The following is a 13,156-nucleotide window of genomic DNA, read 5'->3' as shown; positions in this document are numbered from 1 at the left end:
TTTTCTTTCCCAGATTATTTTACAGATGAGGAAACTGAGCCTAACAGGCTTAAGTGACTTGCTCAAGATCGCACATTTACTAAGTTTTTCAGGCCAGATTTAACTAGCTTTTCCTGAGCCCAGACCAGCTCTATCTACTATAACACCTAACTGCCTATCAGCAGGGTAAATGGCAAGAAAATGCAAGTTTTGGGTGAATTAGGTCTAGTGGGTTCATTTTCAGAAGAGATTTATCGGTATTATACAGCAATTTCACAATGGCATGCTTGCCTGGGTTCTGGATAATGGAAATTGCTCTCACGCTTTCCTAGTCACCAATGGAATAAAGCAGGACTGTGTACTTGCTCTCATGCCCCCCCCTTTTTTTTTAGCATGATGTGTTCTCCAATGTTGTCAGACATCTTCAATGAAGATGAAAACAGCCTCAAGGTCAGTTCCTACACTGACAGTAAATTGTTTAACTTAAAAGACTATAAGCCAAGACTTTAAGAGTTGTTGAGTGGTTTTTTTGTTTGCCGATTATTGTGCACTCAATACATCCTCTGTGGCTGAGATGCAACAAAATATGGATTGATTTTCTGCCACTTATGCTAATTTTGGCCTAACAATTAACATAAAAAAAACAGAGCATCTTCACCAGTCAGCACCATACCATCCATCCATGGAATAATTCTTTCAGCAAATGAAGAAATTTTGGATGTTGTAGAGAAGTTCATCTCCCCTTGGCAGTAGACTTTCCAGGATTATCCCCAGAGGTTGTTGAGGTTGGCACATGCATTGCCAGAGCTAACTCAATGTTTGGATGTTCTAAACTATGGAGAGACTATCTACAGACTACCTACAAAACTGAAGGTCTACAGAGCCATTGTGTTAACCTTATTGTTGTATGCTTATGAAACCAAGATTCATTCCAGGAAACGGAATCCCTTTCATTTGAATTATTTAGGAAGATTCTGAATATCAGCTGGTAAGACACAGAGGTCCTGTCTCAAGTTGAACTGCCAAGCATTCAGGTTCTACTACAGAGAGCACAACTCTAATGGACTAGTCACCTTGTTTGAAACCCAAAGTTACATTTGCCTAAAAGATTAATTTACAGAGAATTCAGAAAAGTCAAGTGCTCAGACAGAGGTCAGAAGTGATACAAGGACACTCTCAAGGTCTCTCCAGAAGAACTTTGGAATTGATTGTGTGACATAGGAGGCAATGGCACAGGATCATCCAACATTGAATAACCACACCATTGAAGGTACTATGCTCTATGAGCAAAGCAGAACTGCAGTAGCTCAAAGGAAACAAGATGTGCAAAGGGAGGGACAGTTCCCTGTTAAATGTTCATAGCAACTATTAATGCCTGAATTGTAGTAGAGTTTGTATTAGTCTGATTAGTCATCATCAGACATATTGTATCTTGACCCACCAGCCTGTTCACATCACAGGGTGATGCCCTTTTGTCCTTCTTCTAGAATGGACAATAATGAATCAATCAAAAATGGAAGTTCTAAATTTAAGTAGAAAGAATCCCCTAGTACATAACCTATGGAGGGTTCAGTAGAAGTATTGGAGGGAAGAGAATAGCTGTTGCTTTCATATGGCCTCAGTTTTAAATAAGGTTAATAATAGCAATGATAATATCTAGCATTTATAGAGCACTTTATATATTTTATGCAATTTGATTTATTTCTTAATAACAATCTTATCAGGTAGGTGCTATCATTATCTGTACTTTAAGCCCAGATGTCGAGTCTTGCCTAGTATCAAGAACTGGTAAATATTTGAGATAGAATTTGAAATTCAGAACTCCAAGTCCATCGCTCAATCTATGTTACCATCTAGAATTTTTTTTTAAAGACTAAGACAGTTATCTGCGTTATAGGAATAATAGCAAAAGGTATCCAGACTAGGAAACTCCTGAGAGCACCATAGCATGAATATTGAATTTACAAGCTCATAGTATTGATATCAGATAGGGATTTCTTTCTCTGTGAAGTAAGAGAAACCGCTTGGACATCCATGGATTAAATCTGGAAGTTTAGGGCAGATTTTCCTAAATATAAAACCCATCAGATTCAGAAGCAAGGCATTTCAGAGTAAAATGCCATGTAGACACTGAGATTATAGCATGACTTTGTGGTTTTCTGGAACATAAGGGCAGCATGAGGAATAGGGGGGATAGAGATGCCAAAAAGAACATCTCATGAACATTGGATTTCAGGACCCAACCTGGCATTTGGTTGGGAAGTGGTTACTGTAATAAAATCTTTGGAATGAAGATTACCCCTTTCTTTCTTTCTTTTTTTTTCTCCTCTTCTCCCCCAACATGAGAAGATTATTTTCCTTCTGTTTGACTATGTTATTAGGAAGAATGTCTAACAATCCTTTGCTGTGAACAGCCTCTGGGCTCATTTGTCACCTTGGTGGAACTGAAGTTAAGAGCATAGCTCTTGACAGGAGCAGCTGCAACCACTGGGAAATGGGGTTTATAGACCTTTACCAGAATAGCTCAGCTCCAGTTTATGGGGTTTGACTGTAGCTTTTATTTTTGGTTCCATTCAGTAAATGCATTCTAATCTATAATGAGGAGCATGTCACAAAAGGTTGAGGAGATAACCTTTTTCCAAAATAACACAGACATTGTTTCAAATCACTCTGCAAAAGGGAAAATAACATTCCAATTTAAATATGTATTTGTAACAATCAGATTGATATGGTTCAACATTCATGTTCCATTCTTAGTATATCTCCTGGAATTTGGCAGCATGTCAATAGTATACATTATTTTTTTCTCTAATGAATTAGTTGTTTGTTTTTTTTTATCGTGACTTGTTTATTGCATGAATTATTTTCCCTTTTTTCAATTAAGAAGTACCTACCCTATCTCTTTCCCATCTTTCCTTTATTCTGTGGAGGGGGTGCGTAGGAAATGACAACACATCCCTTAAAAGAAATATACATAGTCAAGGAAAATGCATTTTTACAATGGTCATGTCCAAAAAAAATGTGTCTGCCTCTGTACCTCTACATAATCTATAACCTCTTTGACATGAAGTGAGAAACAAGATAAATCGTTAATTCTTTAGAATTGTGGTTGATTAAAGTTCTCAATTCTTTCAAAATTGTTTGTTTTTAAAAAGCTGTTGATGTAGTAGAAATAAATTCTCCTGATCCTGCTCACTTCATTCTGCATCAGTTCAAAGAGATACCAGCTTCTTCTTCTTCATTTGTATAAACTTCTACTTGCATCATCATCTTATGTGAGGCAAGTTTCCCTCTCTTTGTTCCTCCCTTTTTCTTCTCTAGTATATCCCTCAACCTCCTCACTTCCCTTTCTTATTTTAAGACCATGAAAACATGACAAAAATCACTTCTAGGATATCTACCTTACATGACTTTCTTTACGACACTTGTTATCATCACAGTTCTTCTTCCCTATTAGACTGCAAATCCCTCATAATTATAAATATTTTCCAATTACTTGTTCATATTTATGCTTTTATGCTTTTCTTTATTCTTGTTTTTGCATCTCAAAGTTTCTATTCAGCTTTGTTTTGTTTTATTTTTCTTTAGAAATGTCTGGAAGTCCTTTGTTAAAGATCCTTCATTTTCTTGTAGGGGTAGAGTTTTTTCTTTGTAAGTATATCTTTTGGAATGATCCCTGTTCCTTTAATATGATGGATGCTAAATCTTGTGTGATTGTTTATGATTCCTTGTTACTTGAATTCTTTCTTTTTGGTTGCTTGCATTATTTTTCTTTGAAAGCTCAGGATTTTGGCTCTTATATTCCTGGAAATTTTAATTTTGAAATCTTTTAGGAGGTGTCGCTTTTTCTATTTTTACTTGCCCTCTGATTCTAAAAGGTCCTCAAGTGTTTTTTTTTTTGTTTGTTTGTTTGTTTTTTTTTTTTTTTTGGTGATTTCTTAATATATAATAATTAAGTACTTTCCGCTTCTCCATTTTTATTTTGTTGATAGTTACTTTCAGATAGATTTAAGATTCTTAAATTATCTCTCCTTGATATATTTCCCAAGATAGTTGGTTTTTTTTTAATGAGATACCTTACATTTCCTGTTTTTCATTCTTTTGACTTTTAAAAAAATATTTCTTGTCTCTTGGAGTTATAGATTTCTGTTTGGTCTATTCTGATTTTCTTTTTTTCCTTTTAATTGTAGTAAGTTTATTTATTTTTAATATACATTGCTTTCCTTGAATTCAGGAGGACCGGAGTTCAAATCTGGTCTCAGATACTTAATACTTCCTAGCTGTGTGACCCTGGGCAAGTCACTTAACCCCAGCCTCGAGGAAAAAAAAATACATTGCTATATGAATCATGTCGGGACAGAAAAATCAGAGTAAAAGGGTAAAAACATAGGAGAGATGAAAATAAAACCAGAAAAAAGAAGTGAACATAGCATGCGTTGATTTGTCTTCAGTCTCCTCAAATCTTTTTCAAGACACAGATGACATTTTCTGTCCAAAATCTTTTGGGATTGCTTTGGGTCACTGAACTGTTGAGAAGAATCAAGCCTTTCATAGTTGGTCATCATACATTCTTACTGTTGTTGTGTACAATGTATTCCTGGTTCTACTTGTTTCTCTCAGCATCAGTTCTTGTCATTCTTTCCAGAACTTTCTATAATCAGCTTGTTCATCATTTTTTACAGAACAATAATATTCTGTTACATTCATGTACTACAGCTTCTTAGCCATTCCCCGATTGATGGTCATCCACAACTTTTCCAATTCTTTGCTACCACAAAAAGAGCTGCCACAAACATTTTTGCACATGTGGATTCTTTCCCCTTCTTTAAGATCTCTTTGGGATATGTATCTATATAGTGGCACTGCTGGATCAAAGGGTATGCACAGTTTGATAGCCATTTGGTCATAGATCCAGAATGGTGGGGGCATTTCATAATTCCACCAACAATGCATCAGTGTCCCAGTTTTTGCACATCCCCTCCAACATTCATCATTATTTGTTCCTGTCATTTTAGTGAAACTGAAAGATGTGAGGTGGTGCCTCAGAGTTGTTGTAATTTACATTTCTTTAATTAATAATAATTTAGAGCATTTTTCATGTAACTATAAATGGCTTTAATTTTCATCATCTGAAAATTGTTCATAACCTTTTGTCATTTATCAATTGGGAAATTACTTGTATTCTTATAAATTTGACATAGCTCTTTATATATTTTAGAAATGAGACCTTTATCAAAAATACTGGCTGTAAATTTTTTTCCCCCAGCTTTAAACTTCCCTTTCAATCTTGTTTGTGTGTTGGTTTTGTGCAAAAACTTTTAAATTTAATTTAAGTTATCTATTTTCCTTTTCATAATTCTCTAGTTCTTTTTTAGTCAAAAATTCCTTCCTTCTCCAAAGATATGATAGGTCAATTATCCCTTGATCTCCTAATTTGTTTATGGTATCATCTTTTATGCTCAAATCACGTATCCATTTTGACCTTATTTTTGTAAGGGGAGTGAGATGTAGATCTATGCCAATTTTCTAACACTGTTTTCCATTTTCCCAGCAATTTTTGTCAAATAGTGAGTTCTTATTCCATAAGTTGGAGTTTGGGGATTTATCAAATACTAGATTGTTATAGGTCTGAATTATTGTGTCATATATATCTAATCTCTTCCACTGATCTATCACTTTATTTCTTAGCCAGTGCCATATGATTTTGATTATTACTGCTTTATAATATAGTTTTAGTTTGGAACTGCCAACCAACATCCTTTGAATTTTTTTTTTTCATTAATTCCCTCATATTCTTGACTTTTTGTTCTTCCAGATGAATTTTATTATTATTTTTTCCAGTTCTATAAAATAATGTTTTGGCAGTTAGATTGGCATGGCACTGAAGAAGTAGACCAATTTAGGCAGAATTATCATTTTTATTATATTAGCTTGGCCTAGCCATGAACAATTGATATTTCCACTTGCTTATATCTGATTTTATTTGTGTAAGAAGTGTTTTGTAATTGTTCTTATGTTTTGGCAGATAAAACACCCAACTATTTTATCTTCTCTTTAGTAATTTTAAATTGAATTTCTCTTTCTCTCTCTTGCTGATGGGCTTTGTCAGTAATATGTAGAAAAGCTGATGATATGCATGGGTTTATTTTATATCCTGGAACTTTACAAAATCTGCTAATTGTTTCCAGTAGGTTTTTGAATGATTTTCTAGTATTCTCTAAGTGTATCATCATGTCATATTCAAAAGAGTGATAGTTTTATTTCCTCATTGTTTATTCTAATTCCTTTCACTTTTTCTTTTCTTATTGCTAAAGTCAACATTTCTAGGACAATGTTGAATAATAGTAGTGATAATGGAGGTTCTTGTATGACCCCTGATCTTACTGGGAATGCATCCTGTTTCTATCCATTACAAATAATGCTTGCTGTAGATTTTAGATAGATAATTGCTTTTTTTATGTTCTAGTTGTTTTTAATAGGAATGAGTGCTGTATTTTGTCAAAAGTTTTTTCTGCATCTATTGAGATTATCATACAATTTCTTTTGGTTTGTTACTGATATGGTCAATTATGGTAATAGTTTTCCTGATATTGAACCAGCCCTGCATTCCAAATAAATTCTACTTGGTCATAGTATATTATTCTGCTGATAATAACCTTTGTTAACAGCTTTGCTAATATTTTATTTAAATTTTTGCATCATTATTCATTAGGGAGATGGTCTATAATTTTATTTCTCTATTTTGATTCTCCCTGGCTTAAGTATCAGTGCCATATCTGTGTCATGGAAAAATTTGGTAGTACTCCTTCTTAACCTAATTTTTCCAAATAGTTTACATAGTATTGGAGTTAATTGTTCTTTAAATGCTTGGTAGAATTCACTTGTGATTCCATCTGGCCCTGGAGACTTGTTTTTAGGGAGTTCATTAATGACTTATTCAATTTCCTTTTCTAAAATGGGCTTATTTATTTTATTTTCTGCTAACCTGGGCAACTTATATTTTTTGTAAATATTCATCCATTTCAATTAGATTGAAAGACTGCCATAAAATTGGCAAAATAGCTCCTAATTATTGCTTTAATTTTTTTCATTGGTGCTAAGTTCATCCCTTTCATTTTTGATGCTGATGGTTAGATTTTTTTCTTTCCTTTTTCTGATCCAATTAACCAAAGGATTATCTAATTTGTTAGTTTTTTCATAAAATCAACTCAGTTTTGTTTATTAGATCAATAGCTTTCTTAGTCTCTATTTTATTAATCTCTCCTTTGAGTATCAACATTTCTAATTGTGTATATAATTGGGGGTTTTTAATTTGTTCTTTTTTCTAGTTTTTTAGTTGTGAGACTTATTCATTGATGTCCTCCTTCTCTATTTTACTCATGTAGCTATTTAGAGATATAAAAATTTCCCTAAGAAGGCAGTTCAATCCAATAAGTTTTGGTATGTTGTTTCATTACTGTCATTCTCTTGGATGAAATTATGGATTGCTTCTGTGATATGTTTTTTGATCCACTCATACTTTAGAATTAGATTATTTAGTTTTCAATTGGTTTTTAGTCTGTCATTCCCTGGCCCTTTATTTATTTATTTATTTTTAATTTTTTCTTTTTTTTTTTTTTAAGTTTCATTTATTTATTTATTTATTTATATTTATTTTTATAATTATAACATTTTCTTTGACAGTACATATGCATAGGTAATTTTTTTTACAACATTATCCCTTGTACTCCCTTCTCTTCCAAGTTTTTCCCCTCCTTCCCTCCACCCCCTCCCCTAGATGGCAGGCATTCCTATACATATTAAATATCTTATAGTATATCCTAGGTTCAATATATATGTGCAGAACCGAATTTTGTTGGTGTTGTTATTGCAAAGGAAGGATTGAATTCGGAAGGTAAAAATAATCTGGGAAGAGAAACAAAACAAAACAAAACAAAACAAAACAAAACAATGCTAATAGTTTACACTCATTTCCCAGTGTTCCTGTTCTGGATGTAGCTGATTCTGTCTATCATTGATCAATTGGAATTGGATTAGCTCTTCTCTATATTGAAGATATCCACTTCCATCAGAATACATCCTCATACAATATCATTGTTGAAGTGTGTAATGATCTCCTAGTTCTGCTCGTTTCACTCAGCATCAGTTGATGTAAGTCTTTCCAAGCCTCTCTGTATTCCTCCTGTTGGTCATTTCTTACAGAACAATAATATTCCATAACATTCATATATCATAATTTATCCAACCATTCTCCAATTGATGGGCATCCATTCATCTTCCAGTTTCTAGCTACTACAAAAAGGGCAGCCACAAACATTTTGGCACATACAGGTCCCTTTCCCTTCTTTAGTATTTCCTTGGGATATAAGCCCAGTAGTAGCACTGCTGGGTCAAAGGGTATGCACATTTTGATAATTTTTTGGGCATAATTCCAGATTGCTCTCCAGAATGGTTGGATTCTTTCACAACTACACCAACAATGCATCAGTGTCCCAGTTTTCCCACATCCCCTCCAACATTCATGGTTATTTGTTCCTGTCATCTTAGCCAATCTGACAGGTGTGTAATGATATCTCAGAGTTGTCTTAATTTGCATTTCTCTGATCAATAGTGATTTGGAACACTCTTTCATATGAGTGGAAATAGTTTTAATTTCATCATCTGAAAATTGTCTGTTCATATCCTTTGACCATTTATCAATTGGAGAATGGCTTGATTTCTTATAAATTAAAGTCAATTCTCTATATATTTTGGAGATGAGGCCTTTATCAGAACCTTTACCTGTAAAAATGTTTTCCAAATTTGTTACTTCCTTTCTAATCTTGTTTGCATTAGTTTTGTTTGTGCAGAAATTTTTTAATTTGGTGTATTCGAAATTTTCTATTTTGTGATCAATAATGGTCTCTAGTTCTCCCTTTGACACAAACTCCTTCCTCCTCCACAAGTCTGAGAGGTAAACCATTCCATGTTCCTCCAATTTATTTATAATTTCGTTCTTTATGTCCCTGGCCCTTTATTGAATATAATTTTATTGCATTGTGGTCTAAAAATGAAGGATTTACTATTTCTACCTTTTTGCATTTGATTGTGAGGTTTTTATGCCCTAATACATGATCAATTTTTGTATAGGTACTATGTACTGCTGAGAAAAGGTCTATCTCATTCTGTCCCTATTCATTTAGAGGTCCATCATATCTAGGTTTTCAGGATCCTATTAACCTCCCTAGTTCTTTCTTGTTTATTTTGTGGTTAAATTTGTCTGACTTTGAGAGGGGAAGAGTGAGGTCCCCCACTAGAATAGTTTTGCTATATATTTCTTCCTGTAACTGGCTTAAAATCTTCTCTAGGAATCTGGTTGCTCTACCACTTGGTACATAAAATTTTAATATTGTTACTATTTCATTATTTATTGAACCCTTTATCAAGTTGTATTTTCTCTCCTTATCTCTTTTAATAAGATCTATTTTTACTTTTGGCTTTATCTGAAATCAGAATTGTTACCCCTGTATTATTTTAAAAAATTCTGTTCCAGCCTTTTACCTTTACTTAAATGTGTCTTTCTGTGTCAAATGTGTTTCTTATAAATAATATTGTAAGAGTATGTTTTTTAATTCACTCTGTTATTTGTTTTTGTTTTATGGGAGAGTCCATCCCATTCACATTAACAGTTTATGATTACCAGCTCTGTATTTCCCTCCATTTTATTTTCTCTCATGTATATGCTTTTTTTTCTCTCTTTCCACCTTGTCTTTAGTTATTTCTTTTTAATTCACCCTACCAAATTACCTTATCTTCTATCATCCCTCCCCCTTTTCTTAGTATCATTTTTTTTAACCCACCCCACCAATTACCTTATCTTCTATCAACCCTAAATTCCTTCTCTTACCTTTTTCCTATTGTTTCTGCCTAGACTTCTTAGACTGTCCCTTCCTTTTCCCTTTTCTCTTCCTATTTATTAGTAGGATTAAATATATTTCTAACCAAATTTAATTATGTCATTTCCTCTTAGAGACAAAATTGATGAGATCAAGCTTCAGACAATGCTCATCCCCCTCTCTTTTTCCCTGGTCTTTTGAGCCTCTTTGTGTGAATTAATCATCCCATTATACTTCCCCTTTCCTCTTTTTTTTCAGTATAGACTTTTTCCTTAATGTCTTTTTCTTTGATGTTATCACATCAGAGTCTATTCACAAACATACTCTCAGTCCATCTGATGCCCCCTTCTATCTGCCCCAGTGTCAGATACAGTTCTTAAGAGATACAGATACTAAGTAATTATCAAGTACAGATACAGATACATCTAGGGATGTAAACAATTTAAACTTTAAATATATATTCCTCCCCAATTTACCTTTCTATGGTTCTCTTGAATCTTGTAGATTAAATTTTCTATTTAGTTCTGGTTCTTTTCAACATAAAAGAATGAAAGTCTCTTTACTTCATTGAAGCTCTATTTCCTCTCCTGAAAGATGATGCTGAAGCTTGCTGAGCAGTTAATTCTTTGTTGTAATCTAAGTCCTTTGCCTTCCAGAATATAGTATTCCAGGCACTCCTATCCTTTATTTCAGAAGCTGCCAGATCTTGGGTAATCCTGACTGTTGCTCCTTGATATTTGAATTGTTTTTTTTTTTTCTTTTTTTTTTTTCTGGCAGGTTGCGGTGTTTTTTCTTTGAGATTATTGCTTTGGAGTTTTGTAATAATGTTCCTTGGAATTTTCTTTGTGGGATCTCCTTCCAGAGATGATGATGGATTCTTTCAATGAGTATTTCCTCCTCTGTTTCTACAATATTGGGGCAGTTTTCCTTAATGACCTCTTGTAGAATGCTATCCAGGCTTTTTTTTTTTTTGGTCATAGCCTTTAGCCAATAATTTTTAAAATTGTCTCTTCTGGATCTATTTTCCAGGTTGGCTGTTTTTTTTTTTCCAATGAGGTATTTCACATTTTCTTCAATTTTTCATTCTTTTTAGTTTGTTTCAGTAATTCTTGATGTCTCACAAAGTCATTAGCTTCCATTTGCTCTGTTCTAGTTTTTAATTTGTGATTTTCTTCAATTATCTTTTGTATCTCTTTATCCATTTGGTTTATTCTACTGTTTAAGGCATTGTTTTTTTCAGACAATTTTTTCCCTTCCTTTTCCAAGCTGTTGATTCTCATGCATACTTCTCATTTCTTTTCCCTGTTTTTCTTCTACCATTCTTATTTGCTTTTTAAAATCTTTTATCAGCACTTCCAAAAATCTCTTTGGGCCTGAAACCAATTTATATCATTCTTTGAGATTTCTTCTGTGGACATTGTCCTCTTCTGAGTTTGTGTTTATGTCTGTCCTGCCATCATAGTAGCTTGTAACTAGCCATAACATCTATAAAATCAGGGAACTGGACTAAGTAATTATCAAGTTCTCTTATAACTCTAAAGCCTCTGCTGATGTAAATAGGGTAAGAATAGAAACTTTTGATTAACTGTTATAGGTGGGTGAGGTGTTTCATTTTTTAAACTGAGTCATAGTTTTAAGTTTTAAATTGTTCTAGACAATCAGGAGCAAAGCTGTAATACTTTCTACATCTATGTATTTAACTCAAAGTGTCTTGTTATGAAGTGGTTTTCACATTGTTCAGGAACACTTGGAGATCTGAAAATGATTGAAATGTATACAAATATTTAAATTACATAAAGCACTGTTATAGGTGGCACAATGGATTGAGCATACAGCCAGATCATGGACATAAAGTGGAAACAATTTCATAATCAGTCAAGATAATTTATTCCAACCTTATGTCCATGATCTGTTTTTTTTTTTTTTGTTGTTGTTTTTTGTTTTTTGTTTTTTTTAAGAGAAAGACCCTTTCTATCTCAAGATATGCAAGTATTAATTTTTATTGATAGCTAGGTGTTAAAGTGGACATGGTGTCAGGAGGACCAGAGTTCAAATAGACCCTCATATATTTATTAGCTGTCTGATTTTGAGCAAATCAATTAAACTTTTGCCTGTCTCAGTTTCTTTATCTATGAAATGAGCACAATAATAGCACATCTCAAATAGTGATTTTGAAGATCAAATATGGTAATATTTGTAAAATACTTTGCAAATCTTTTTTTTTTTTAATTTTTTTTTTCTTTTTTTCTGAGGCTGGGGTTAAGTGACTTGCCCAGGGTCACACAGCTAGGAAGTGTTAAATGTCTGAGATCAGATTTGAACTCAGGTCCTCCTGAATTCAAGGCTAGTTCTCTATCCACTGCGCCACCTAGCTGCCCCTTACTTTGCAAATCTTCAAGCTCTGTGATAATTATTATTAATATTATTCCTCCTTTTCTTTCTTTTCTTCCTAGTACTACTATTAGTAGTCTATGACTCTTGAACTTGAACTATATGATTTTTAGTAATGCCCTGAAATAAGGAAGCAAACTGCCCAAAGAATTTCAGATACTATATTCTTATTTTTACAGGAATCCCAGTCTTGTGGTTGGTCACGGGAAGGAAGGACTGCAAAATGTAAGCTTGTTTAACCAGAAGGAAGAGAGACATATCATTATTTTTATTTTCTCAGAATTGGGAAGAATAAATCTGTGAAGGATGTTTTTTTTTTAATAGTTTGTATTTGCCAGATATATGCATGGGTAATTTTACAGCATTGACAATTATCAAACATTTTGTTCTTATTTTTCCCCTCCTTTTCCCCCTCCCCCCATGGCAGGTTGACCAATACATGTTAAATATGTTAAAGTATAAATTAAATACTATATATGTATACATGTCCAAACAGTTGTTTTGCTGTACAAAAAGAATTGGATTTTGAAATTGTATACAATTAATCTGTGAAGGAAATCCAAAATGCAGGCGGCCAAAAATAGAGGGATTGGGAATTCTACGTAGTGGTTCATAATCATCTCCTAGAGTTCTTTCACTGGGTGTAGGTGGTTCAATTCATTACTGCTCTATTGGAATTGATTTGGTTCATCTCATTGTTGAAGATGGCCACGTCCATCAGAATTGATCATCATATAGTATTGTTGTTGAAGTATACAACGATCTCCTGGTCCTGCTCTTTTCATGCAACATCAGTTCATGTAAGTCTCTCCACACCTCTCTGTATTCCTCCTGCTGGTCATTTCTTACAGAACAATAATATTCCATAATATTCATATACCACAATTTATTCAACCATTCTCCAATTGATG

This window comes from Sminthopsis crassicaudata, chromosome 1, assembly GCF_048593235.1.
Source record: "Sminthopsis crassicaudata isolate SCR6 chromosome 1, ASM4859323v1, whole genome shotgun sequence".
Lineage (NCBI taxonomy): Eukaryota > Metazoa > Chordata > Mammalia > Dasyuromorphia > Dasyuridae > Sminthopsis > Sminthopsis crassicaudata.
This window is presented reverse-complemented; position numbering follows the sequence as displayed.